This window comes from Nasonia vitripennis (assembly GCF_009193385.2).
Source record: "Nasonia vitripennis strain AsymCx chromosome 2 unlocalized genomic scaffold, Nvit_psr_1.1 chr2_random0002, whole genome shotgun sequence".
In the NCBI taxonomy this organism is placed as follows: domain Eukaryota; kingdom Metazoa; phylum Arthropoda; class Insecta; order Hymenoptera; family Pteromalidae; genus Nasonia; species Nasonia vitripennis.
Window position 1 is genome coordinate 3,201,097 of NW_022279608.1, and position 12,778 is coordinate 3,213,874.

Here is a 12,778-nt window from a genome sequence, read left to right on the forward strand (position 1 = left end):
CATTGCACAATATCTCTTTAAGTTTTACAAACGATTCCTCGCATTCTGTATTCCAGTCAAATTCTGTTTCTTTTTCTAACAGTTTTGTCTAAGGTTTTGCTATCTTTGCAAAATCCTTGATAAACCTTCTATAATAGCCAGCTAAACCTAAAAATTGCCTAATTCCCTTAACATCTATTGGCTGTGGAAACTTCGAAACCGCTTCAATCTTACCTAAATCAGGTTGAATCCCTTCTTCACTTAACCTATGTCCTAAATATACTACTTCTCGTCTTAAAAATTCACACTTATCCGGCTGTAGTTTTAAATTAGCTTTTCTTAATCGATTCATTACTTCATTAACTAACCTATTATGCTCTTCTAAATTTTTCGCGTAGATTACAATATCATCAATATATACAAAAACCCCTTTACCAATTAAATCGCCTAAAACTATATTCATTAATCTCTGATACTCCGTCGCAGCGTTCTTTAATCCAAACGGCATTCTTAAATATTCAAAGTGTCCTAAAGGTGTTGAAAAAGCTGTCTTATGTCTATCTTTCGGATCTAACATTATTTGATGAAAACCTGATACGCAATCTAAAATAGTAAAATATTTCGCCCCTCCCACTTGATCAAAAATATCAGCTATATTAGGAATAGGATATTTATCCGGTACTGTCTTTTCATTTAATTCTCTAAAATCTAAAACTATTCTCCATCGTATTTTTCCTGTCGAATCTGGTTTTTTTGGTACTACCCAAATTGAACTATTATATGCTGAATTTGAATGTTGAATAATCCTTTTTCTTAATAACTCTTTAATCTGTGTCTCTATCTCTTCTTTTAATGAATGCGGTAACCTATATTGTCTAACGTAAATTGGTATATCATCGGTAGTATTAATTCTATGCGTCAAAACATTAGTAGCTTCTAAATCTTCCCCTTGTAATTGAATTCTATCAGCATGTTTTCTAATCAAAGCGTCTATCTGCTCTACCTCTTCTTCTGTAAGCCCATCTAACCTTAAAATTCCCATTACCTCATCTGCTCTAGCATCTAAAATTTCTGGATGTATACTTGGCTGTTCCACTGGCTCTATTCCGTGCTCCTCTCTAAGTGCATTAAAAATATTACATAATCTACTTTCTAAAATATCTGCGTTTTGTTTTATTTCAAGTTCGTTAAAAGTTTCTTCCTTTGAAACACAAAAACTATAAATTTGTCCCATGTTTGAAAATTCGTTTGAATAATATTTATTTTTCTCGTCATGAACCGAATAATTATTGTACATTGAATCGACAACATTTTCTTCCTCTGACTCTAAATCAAAATCTTCCTCGTTAATTGGCATTTTATTATTTATTGTTAAATTTATAAATTTTCTATCTTTAAATGGTGAATATTTATCATGTACTCTTAAACTTTTGGTTTTAAAATTCAAAGTTGTGTCATGTTTACTTAAATAATCGACTCCTATTACTCCCTCAGCTGGTATAGGAATGTCATCCGGTACGACTTGTATTCTATGTTCAATTCCAAAAATATCTATTATAGTTGATCCTTCAGTTTTTATTATTTCGCCATCTATACCTCTCAAAAACATTTTATCTTCGTTATCAATTTTACAATAATCTGGTACTAAAGTTTTTTTTATTAAACTATATTCTGCTCCTGTATCTAGTAAAAATTGTGTGATCTCTTGCGTTGGAGAATTTAACACATCTATAAAAGGTAATTTAATATCTGCATTTGAAACTTCATAATTTACGAATTTATTTAGTTTATTTATTTCATTATCCTGTTTGAATTTAATTGAATTTCCGTTTACTTCTAAAGTTTTACTATCAAAATTTACTTTACAATAATTTTTGTATAAAAATTCACAGCCTAAAATTCCATTATACGGTATCTGAAAATCGTCATCAACTACAAAAAATCTAGTACTACTACCTATAACTTTCATCTCAATTACTCCTAAACTCTCTACTGGTTTGTCAGAAATTCCCTTTAAATTAAAATTTGTTGTTGTATCAACCTCTACTGTATTTGGAACTGAGCTAATTTTAATAATATTACTTTGAGCCCCTGTATCTATCATAAATTTAATATTGAATGTTTTATTTTTGTCTCCTAATTCTATATACGGTATTCCTGCATTTTTATTTATATTGGTACTAGCTCCGATAAATCTGGCGAATTCTCCCTCTGACGCTGCTCTTGGCTTTGGCTCTTCGGAATTGCGCCTGTGTTCTGAAGAACCCTGGAGTTTTCCGACCTTTTTACTGGGCATTCCCTAATAAAATGTCCCGGTTGTTTACAATAAAAACACACAAATTGATTGCCATTATTCTCATTACTAACGTACGCTACAGTTTTTGCATAGCACCTAGCTGCCGTGTGTCCATTGCGATTGCATTTGTCGCAATGTAATTTCGATCTATTTATCATTTGTTCTTGATTTAGGACACTGCTCTGATTATTTAACCTATTGCACGTATTTGCCTTATGCCCCGAAATTCCACATAACTGACATTGAACACTATTTCTTATTGTTCTACAAGTATTAGCGCCATGACCCCTAATTCCGCAAATTTGACATATGATATTTAATTTTCCCCCTGTGCATTGCTTAGCCTGATGTCCGGCAACTCCGCATAATTGGCACGCCTCATTACTATTATTTCCGAATCTACACTTGCTAGTCGGATGTCCCACGCGATTACAAATACTACAAATATCATTACTCTTTTTATTACAATTTTGAGTATCGTGTTCATTATTTCTACAAATTTTACAAAAATATACACTTTTCTTCTCAGTTAATTTACTACTTTCGCTTTTATTTATTCCACGCAAGGCATTTTGTGCATTTAAAAGTCTCTCCGCTGTAATCGCATTTTTTACAATGTCTAATACTGTGTCGGCCACAATCATTTTTCTCTCTATTTCCGGTTTTAATCCGTTTTTAAAACATTCAATTATGTTGTCCGTTGTCGCTTTTTTAAATTCCTCAGTTACCTCCGCGTTCGTGGCGACTCGCTTAGCTTCTAATATTCTTGTTCCCAAATCTCTCATTCTATTAGCAAATACTATAACACTCTCATTCTCCTTTTGATACGAACTACCTAACTCTCCCTGTAACTGATGCACGGTTTTAGCAGGTAAATATATGTCGCGAATATAATTAGTTAACTCATCTACTTTTTTAAACTTTTCTCCTAATATGGCTTTTCTAGCTTCGCCTATAAGTTTACCTCTCAGAACTTTCGTAAGATTTTCCTCCGCAGTGGTTGGAATCATATCCTTTGCCTCCTGGCATCCTTCTAAAAAATTGGATAATTCCGACAAATCTCCGCTAAACTCCGGCACTACTTTAAGCGCGTCTTTTAAACTAATGTTAGTCCCTGCTGTCGACATGTTGTCTTTGTTTTCTACTGAATTTGTGCTATTGTCTAAAGTAACTTGGTCTACTACCGTTTTTTCCCCAGTCGTGTTATTTTCTGATTCGTCAAAAATGTCTGTGTTCAAAGTGCTATTGTGTGATGTCGCAGAATTAAAAGTATCTGATAGTTCTGATTCGTTTCCAAGATCTTCGTCTTCTACTTGTCTAAATTGTCTGAATTTATCTATCTCTTTTTGTAACTCTGGATCGTTTTTTGATTGGTTCCGTGTGACCCGTTTATCACTCATGTAAACGTTTAATTTTCAAATTGCCTTTAATATTTTTAGATAACGGTTTTCCTCAAATTCAATTCAACTAAAACTGCTCGTGGCAAATTATTTCTACCTATAAAACATTCTAAACATTTATCACGAATTTTTAAATTTATACATTTATCGCAATCTCTATCATTTTCTTTAATAAACAAATTTTTTCTAACTTTATCACATTTACTCATGTCGATTCTTCTTGATTTTACCTTTTTAATTGGAGATTTAATAACATCCAAATATCGCACTATTGCTAATTTGTTCTTTAACTGCCTAATAAAACATAAATTATCCACATAATCTTTTTCTATCAACTTTTCCTGAATCTTAATTTTCCTCCTTTTACTTTTTGACTGTTTGATTCTTTTGAATGTGTCCGATTGACTTACTTGATTTAAATTTTCTTCTAACTTTTTCTTAGCTAACCTTTTCCGTTGCTTAGGTGACTTTTTATTGCCCACTAAAACAAATTAAAACAATAATAAAACCTTACTATTTTTCATAAACTGATTTTAACTTTTATCTAAAATTTTCTTTTGCCTTACTGACATTAAATATAAATTTTTGTTCACAAACATATAATGTTTTTACTCGTTTTAAATCTTTTTGAAAATCTATTCTCAATTTATTTATTTATTTTATTATTTATTAACATTTGTTGCATAAAACCTTTTTATTCAACATTCAAATTTTTCAAAATTCAAAACTTTATAATTCAATTATTCAAATTTCACTTTAATTTTAACCCAATATCTACTTTTCAAATTTTATATCATAAATAACACTTTTTTTCAATAATCACTTTTTCAAAACTGCTTTTTTTTTGTATCATAAAATTTCACGCAATTTCTCTTAAATTGCAAATAAAATTACTTCAATTTCATATTCCTATCAACGTTTCATATTCAAAACATCAATGTAATTTCTTTATTTAACACAATTTTTATTAATTTTTCAATATTTCTTAAGTTTTTCACGGTTACTCTGTCCGATTTATAACTTTTATAATTTCTTTGTATTTGTTTACTTCTACAAATATTCACATATAATTTCCCATATAAATTTCCAAAATTTCCTTTTATTTTATTCCTTAGTTATTCTTTAACTAACTTTCACTTTATTTATATTTTTCAACACTAGTTTCCCTTATAAAATTCATTTAAAACTCATTTTTCAATATTCACGTTTTTCTTTCTTTTAAACTGACAATATAACCTTCATACTTTTTCTTCTCAATTCAAACAAATCAACTTCAAATTTTCTTATTTTTGTTCACATAAAATTTCAAAAACTATTATTATTTTTCATAAAATTTTCTCACAAAATCTTCAAACTAAATTTCACGTATTTTAATTTCAAATAAACTTTTCAAAAACTTTGCCTTTATAAAAATTTCACTTAAGACCATATAGAAATCACCAACACTAAAAACCGAATAAAATCGAATAAACTCAACGCGTTTTATCAAAATAAAATTTAGAAACGTTATGATCCCGGCTGAACCCCCAAAATTTGTTACGTCCGATGCTCGGCGCACTATAAAATATTCCTCCGTTTTGAGTCAGCTTCCGCTGAACTCGGGATGGAGACGTTCCCTGATTTTATCCTGATTAACGCGTATTTCAATTAAACTTTATATCCCAACCCTCACAAACGAACAAGTTTGATTGAACTGTAGGTCAAAAGGCCTCCGACATGCGAAGTCCAGTCAACCCTCCAGTCAATCACACAAGTTCACCCTAAATTTTGTATATGAGCGGCAGCGTTCAAAAACCTACTCACATACAATTTTCCACCCTTGTAAATTATAATTTCATTTATTAATATTTTACTTACTTTTTTGCTGTTGAAGTGAAATCAAAGTTTACTGGATAGTAAACTTCTTCCTTCTTGTGTAGTTTGTAGAATTTATAGTTATTTTAATATACTCGAAAAATTAAATTTTTAAACTTCACTTTATTTAATTTGAAATACTAAATTTATTTGAAAACTTAAAGTTATTTTACAAAAAAAAAGTCCTCCGCACGCTTTTCCTCGTTTCACCCTCGCGTCCTTTTCCCTTTCCTACCCGATTTTTCCAACAGGCCCATCCCTTTGGGTCTGCGTCAGCGCCCTCTATATCGGTCATCGACCTATAGCATCGCGTCCTTCCGCTTGGTTCCCGCCTCTTCCGGTCCTCTTTCGCACCCTTTGTCCCTCCCACACTACTCTTAGCCTTGCCGATTTTTCGTTAGATGGCCCTCTCTGTACCGTTTTCAATTTTTCTACGCGTTATTTATAATATGTTTGTAAAATTCATATTTTGTAATAATAGTATCATTATAATATTCTGCCTGCTATTTTTAACTAATTTTTTATAACATTCATTTTTTAATTGAAATCAAATCGTAAAATCTGCACGGATAAATAATCATTTTACGCCGTGGTCGCCAACTTTTTATCTAACATAATAAATCTATGTAACTATTAAACTAAAAACTAATCATAAAATTTGTACGAGTATTATTTTAAGTTTTACTCCGCGAACACGTGCTCTTACTCTTGAACTAAATAAAATATGCACAGCTGTAGCTTAGTATTTTCAGCTGTCCATACTTTACATGAATTTAAATCTTCTACATTATTTAATATAAATATTCTACTTCAAAAATAAAAATTTTATCCACGGCTTCGTGTTCTACGGCGTAACATAAGCATAGTAAACAAAATTTCTGGGTTTTTCCCAGCTGCGCACAAATTTTATGGTAGGGCCGCTGCCCGCCGCACCGATCCCAATCGCTATGCCCACGCTCGCTCTTAATGGCCTCGGACTGTCTAACTGCGCTGTCCGGACGCTCGCTTATCTACGGTAAACACAAACACATTTTTTTTTGAAATGCGCGCAGCTGCGCACACTTTATTTTATTTAATATTTTTTTTGTTTTTTTTTTTTAAATTAGGCTATGACGTAACACAGTCGTCATTTCTCATTCACAAACAGATATCTTTAAAAACCAGATCATTTCTGCACAGATGATTATTTTCAGCAGCCCATTAATCTGTACTAAATCTGTAGATAACGTCTTGTGATATGCGTGAATACATATAGCAGTTGTCATCTCTCAAGCACAAACAGATATCTTTAGCAAACTAGATCATATCTGCACAGATGCTTATTCGCAGCATCCCTTTCATCCAGACAAAAGCTGCAGAATAGGTCATGTAATATACGTAAATTCATGGGGCAGTCGTCATTTCTCATTCACAAAAAGATATCTGTGAAAAACTAGATCATATCTGCACAGATGATTATTCGCAGAATCCCGTTAATCCGGCCTGAAGCTGCAGATCACGTCTTGTGATATGCGTGAATACATGGAGCGTACGTCATCTCTCATGCGCAAACAGATATCTTTAACAAACTAGATCATATCTGCACGGATGATTATTCGCAGCATACCTCTCATTTGGATCAAATCTGCAAATCATGTCATGTGATATGCGTGAATACATATAGCAGTTGTCATCTCTCAAGAACAAACAGATATCTTTAACAAACTAGATCATATCTGCACGGATGATTATTCGCAGCATACCTCTCATTTGGATCAGATCTGCAAATCATGTCATGTGATATGCGTGAATACATATAGCAGTTGTCATTTCTCATTCACAAACAGATATCTTTAACAAACTAGATCATATCTGCACAGATGATTATGCGTAGCATCCTTTTTATCCAGACCAAAAGCTGCATATTACGTCATGTGATATGCGTGGATACATGGAGCAGTCGTCATTTCTCATTGACAAACAGATATCTTTAACAAACTAGATCATATCTGCACGGATGATTATTCGAAGCATACCTCTCATTTGGATCAAATCTGCAAATCATGTCTTGTGATATGCGTGAATACATGGAGCATACGTCATCTCTCACGCGCAAACAGATATCTTTAAAAAACTAGATCATATATGCACAGATGATTATGCGTAGCAATCTTTTTATCCAGACCAAATCTACCGATTACGTCTTGTGATATGCGTGAATACATGGAGCAGTCGTCATCTCTCGTTCACAAACAGATATCTGTGAAAAACTAGATCATATCTGCACAGATGATTATTCGCATCATCCCGTTAATCCTGGCCGAAGCTGCAGATCACATCTTGTGATATGCGTGAATACATGGAGCATACATCATCTCTTATGCGCAAACAGATATCTTTAACAAACTAGATTATATCTGCACAGATGATTATTCTCAGCATCCCTTTCATCTGTACTAAATCTGCAGATCACGTCTTGTGATATGCGTGAATACATAGAGCAGTCACCATTTCTCATTCACAAACAGATATCTTTGAAAAATGAGATAATTTCTGCACAGATGATTATTCGCAGCATCCCTTGAAACTGGACCAAATCTGCAGATCACGTCTTGTGATATGCGTGAATATATAGAGTAGCCGTCATTTCTATATCACAAACAGATATCTTTAAAAAACTCGATTATATCTGCACAGATTAATATTTTCGGAATCTCTTGAATCCGGACCAAACCTACAGATTAAGTTATGTAATATGCGTAAATACACGGAGCAGTCGTCATTTTTCATTCACAAACAGATATCTTTGAAAAACCAGATTATTTCTGCACAGATGATTATTTTCAGCAGCCCTTTAATCTGTACTAAATCTGCAGATCACGTCTTGTGATATGCGTAAATACATGGAGCAGTCGTCATTTCTCATTCACAAACAGATATCTTTGAAAAATGAGATAATTTCTGCACAGATGCTTATGCGTAGCATCCTTTTTGTCCGGACCAAATCTGCAGATTACGATTCGTGAAATGCGTAAATCTATAGATTACGCGTTATTTCACATTGAGCAACAGATACCTTATAAAAACAAGATCGTATCTAATCCAATTGTTATTCGCAGTATCCCTTTCATTCGAGCCAAATCTGCAGACTACGTCTTGTGATCAACGTAAATACATAGAGCAGTCGCCATTTTTCATTTAGAAACAGGTATCTCCAAAAAACAGGATTATATCTGCAGAGATGATTATTCTCAGCAACCCTTTCATCTGGGCCAAATCTGCAGATTACGTCTTGTGATATGCGTGAATACATGGTGCCGTCGTCATTTCTCATTCACAAAGAGATATCTTAAAAAAACTAGATCAATTCTGCACAGACGATTATTTGCAGCAGCCCTTTAATCTGTACTAAATCTGCAGATCACGATTTGTGATCAACGTAAATACATAGAGCAGTCGTCATTCCTTATTCACAAACAGATATCTTTGAAGAATGAGATAATTTCTGCACAGATGATTATGCGTAGCATCCTTTTTGTCCAGACCAAATATGCAGATTACCTCTTGTAATATGCGTAAATACATAGAGCTGTCGTCATTTATCATTCACAAACAGATATCTTTGGAAAACTAAATAATTTTCGCACAGATGATTATTCGCAGCATCCCGTTAATCCGGACCGAAGCTGCAGTTCACGTCTTGTGATATTCGTAAATACATGGAGCAATCTTCATTTCTCATTCACAAACAGATGTCTTTGAAAAATGAGATAATTTCTGCACAGATGATTATGCGTAGCATCCTTTTTGTCCAGACCAAATCTGCAAATTACCTCTTGTAATATGCGTAAATACATAGAGCTGTCGTCATGTCTCATTCAGAAACAGATATCTTTGAAAAATTAAATAATTTTCGCACAGATGATTATTCGCAGCATCCCGTTAATCCAGGCCGAAGCTGCAGATCACATCTTGTGATATGCGTGAATACATGGAGCATACATCATCTCTCATGCGCAAACAGATATCTATAACAAACTAGATCATATCTGCACGGATGATTATTCGCAGCATACCTCTCATTTGGATCATATCTGCAAATCATGTCATGTGATATGCGTGAATATATATAGCAGTTGTCATCTCTCAAGCACAAACAGATATCTTTAGCAAACTAGATCATATCTGCACAGATGCTTATTCGCAGCATCCCTATCATCCAGACAAAAGCTGCAGAATAGGTCATGTAATATACGTAAATTCATGGGGCAGTCGTCATTTCTCATTCACAAAAAGATATATGTGAAAAACGAGATCATATCTGCACAGATGATTATTCGCAGAATCCCGTCAATCCGGCCTGTAGCTGCAGATCACGTCTTGTGATATGCGTGAATACATGGAGCATACGTCATCTCTCACGCGCAAACAGATATCTTTAACAAACTAGATCATATCTGCACGGATGATTATTCGCAGCATACCTCTCATTTGGATCAGATCTGCAAATCATGTCATGTGATATGCGTGAATACATATAGCAGTTGTCATTTCTCATTCACAAACAGATATCTTTAACAAACTAGATCATATCTGCACAGATGATTATGCGTAGCATCCTTTTTATCCAGACCAAAAGCTGCATATTACGTCATGTGATATGCGTGGATACATGGAGCAGTCGTCATTTCTCATTGACAAACAGATATCTTTAACAAACTAGATCATATCTGCACGGATGATTATTCGAAGCATACCTCTCATTTGGATCAAATCTGCAAATCATGTCTTGTGATATGCGTGAATACATGGAGCATACGTCATCTCTCACGCGCAAACAGATATCTTTAACAAACTAGATCATATCTGCACGGATGATTATTCGCAGCATACCTCTCATTTGGATCAAATCTGCAAATCATGTCATGTGATATGCGTGAATACATATAGCAGTTGTCATCTCTCAAGCACAAACAGATATCTTTAACAAACTAGATCATATCTGCACGGATGATTATTCGCAGCATACCTCTCATTTGGATCAGATCTGCAAATCATGTCATGTGATATGCGTGAATACATATAGCAGTTGTCATTTCTCATTCACAAACAGATATCTTTAACAAACTAAATCATATATGCACAGATGATTACGCGTAGCAATCTTTTTATCCAGACCAAATCTACCGATTACGTCTTGTGATATGCGTGAATACATGGAGCAGTCGTCATCTCTCGTTCACAAACAGATATCTGTGAAAAACTAGATCATATCTGCACAGATGATTATTCGCATCATCCCGTTAATCCTGGCCGAAGCTGCAGATCACATCTTGTGATATGCGTGAATACATGGAGCATACATCATCTCTTATGCGCAAACAGATATCTTTAACAAACTAGATTATATCTGCACAGATGATTATTCTCAGCATCCCTTTCATCTGTACTAAATCTGCAGATCACGTCTTGTGATATGCGTGAATACATAGAGCAGTCACCATTTCTCATTCACAAACAGATATCTTTGAAAAATGAGATAATTTCTGCACAGATGATTATTCGCAGCATCCCTTGAAACTGGACCAAATCTGCAGATCACGTCTTGTGATATGCGTGAATATATAGAGTAGCCGTCATTTCTATATCACAAACAGATATCTTTAAAAAACTCGATTATATCTGCACAGATTAATATTTTCGGAATCTCTTGAATCCGGACCAAACCTACAGATTAAGTTATGTAATATGCGTAAATACACGGAGCAGTCGTCATTTTTCATTCAGAAACAGATATCTTTGAAAAACCAGATTATTTCTGCACAGATGATTATTTTCAGCAGCCCTTTAATCTGTACTAAATCTGCAGATCACGTCTTGTGATATGCGTAAATACATGGAGCAGTCGTCATTTCTCATTCACAAACAGATATCTTTGAAAAATGAGATAATTTCTGCACAGATGCTTATGCGTAGCATCCTTTTTGTCCGGACCAAATCTGCAGATTACCTCTTGTAATATGCGTAAATACATAGAGCTGTCGTCATTTATCATTCACAAACAGATATCTTTGGAAAACTAAATAATTTTCGCACAGATGATTATTCGCAGCATCCCGTTAATCCGGACCGAAGCTGCAGTTCACGTCTTGTGATATTCGTAAATACATGGAGCAATCGTCATTTCTCATTCACAAACAGATATCTTTGAAAAATGAGATAATTTCTGCACAGATGATTATGCGTAGCATCCTTTTTGTCCAGACCAAATCTGCAAATTACCTCTTGTAATATGCGTAAATACATAGAGCTGTCGTCATGTCTCATTCAGAAACAGATATCTTTGAAAAATTAAATAATTTTCGCACATATGATTATTCGCAGCATCCCGTTAATCCAGGCCGAAGCTGCAGATCACATCTTGTGATATGCGTGAATACATGGAGCATACATCATCTCTCATGCGCAAACAGATATCTATAACAAACTAGATCATATCTGCACGGATGATTATTCGCAGCATACCTCTCATTAGGATCAGATCTGCAAATCATGTCATGTGATATGCGTGAATACATATAGCAGTTGTCATTTCTCATTCACAAACAGATATCTTTAACAAACTAGATCATATATGCACAGATGATTATGCGTAGCAATCTTTTTATCCAGACCAAATCTACCGATTACGTCTTGTGATATGCGTGAATACATGGAGCAGTCGTCATCTCTCGTTCACAAACAGATATCTGTGAAAAACTAGATCATATCTGCACAGATGATTATTCGCATCATCCCGTTAATCCTGGCCGAAGCTGCAGATCACATCTTGTGATATGCGTGAATACATGGAGCATACATTATCTCTTATGCGCAAACAGATATCTTTAACAATCTAGATTATATCTGCACAGATGATTATTCTCAGCATCCCTTTCATCTGTACTAAATCTGCAGATCACGTCTTGTGATATGCGTGAATACATAGAGCAGTCACCATTTCTCATTCACAAACAGATATCTTTGAAAAATGAGATAATTTCTGCACAGATGATTATTCGCAGCATCCCTTGAAACTGGACCAAATCTGCAGATCACGTCTTGTGATATGCGTGAATATATAGAGTAGCCGTCATTTCTATATCACAAACAGATATCTTTAAAAAACTCGATTATATCTGCACAGATTAATATTTTCGGAATCTCTTGAATCCGGACCAAACCTACAGATTAAGTTATGTAATATGCGTAAATACACGGAGCAGTCGTC